The 1,136-nt window shown below is 36.0% G+C and overlaps 1 long non-coding RNA gene across 1 annotated transcript in view; it reads right to left on the bottom strand.

The window, feature by feature from the left end:
• The window catches only part of LOC117948688, a 3,379-nt gene that overhangs the window by 2,097 nt on the left and 146 nt on the right, over positions 1–1,136 (bottom strand). The gene's annotated exons all lie outside the window — the stretch shown is intronic.

Genomic DNA, 1,136 nt, shown 5'->3' with positions numbered 1-1,136 from the left:
GTTAAGGGAGCATTGCAGGCTAGAGGGTTCCGAGTCCAGTGGGAAAGGGTGCGGGCCTCCATGCACCGAATAGATACTATTGGCATCCTGTGCCGGATGACCCAGCTAGGATGTGTTGTGCAGCGCACCTACTCAGTTCCTGCTCCAAAATCTCTGATGCACATCGACACCAACCACAAACTTGTTCGGTGTGTATCTTTTAATTTGTTACAAATAGTGGAATTCAATTTTGGTTTTTACCTGCTCTGTTTGAAAGATGTTATGAGAAATTCAGAACTATGCAAATGAGACTTACTTGCATTAATTCTGTGCATTATTGTACTGTGTTTTGTCTACACAGATACAACATTGTAATCTTTGGGGGCATTGATGGATTTTCAAGAAAGGTATGTGTAATGTAAAAGAGAAATCCTTTACTATTATAGTTTGAGAAATGAAACTGTACATTCTGTTTACATTTTCTGCAGATCATGTACCTTTGTGCTGCAAACAACAATTTGTCCTCAACAGCCCTTGCCTTCTTCCAGCGATCAGTGGACACATTTGGATTTCCATTAAGGTAAATAAAGGAACTATTTGTTATTATCATGACGAATGCATTTATTTTGGCCACCATATTACATTGTATCTTATATTGTTTGATTTTCCTGCCAATACAATTGTATGTGTAATTTATAAAAATAATATTGAGATTACACAATAAAATGTAATTTCTTAACATGCAATACATTTTTAAAGAATCTGCATGATAGATTGCAGTAAACTTAAAAGTTATTCATGACGTTAATTGTTGTAAAGGTTGTAGTGTCAGTGGTATGCTAATACAAACTGGAAAGATCAGGAGTTCAATGGCCTTGGACCACATATATCAATATGCAACAAATTTTGTGTATATTTTTATTAGAGTAAGAGCAGATCATGGTGTCGAGAATGTTGACATTGCACGGCTCATGTTCTCCGTCAGAGGGACAGGAAGGTCAAGCTTCATTGCTGGAAAGAGTGTGCACAATCAAAGGCAGGTTTAGTCACATTTTTGTACATTTTGTACATTTTTGTATTTTTTACTTTTTAAGTTGTTCAAATTTGCATGCTTTAATTCTACAACTCCTGTGACATTCACAATTTAGTGACTTTTG

This window comes from Etheostoma cragini, chromosome 8 (assembly GCF_013103735.1).
Source record: "Etheostoma cragini isolate CJK2018 chromosome 8, CSU_Ecrag_1.0, whole genome shotgun sequence".
NCBI lineage: Eukaryota > Metazoa > Chordata > Actinopteri > Perciformes > Percidae > Etheostoma > Etheostoma cragini.
This window is presented reverse-complemented; position numbering and strand designations above follow the sequence as displayed.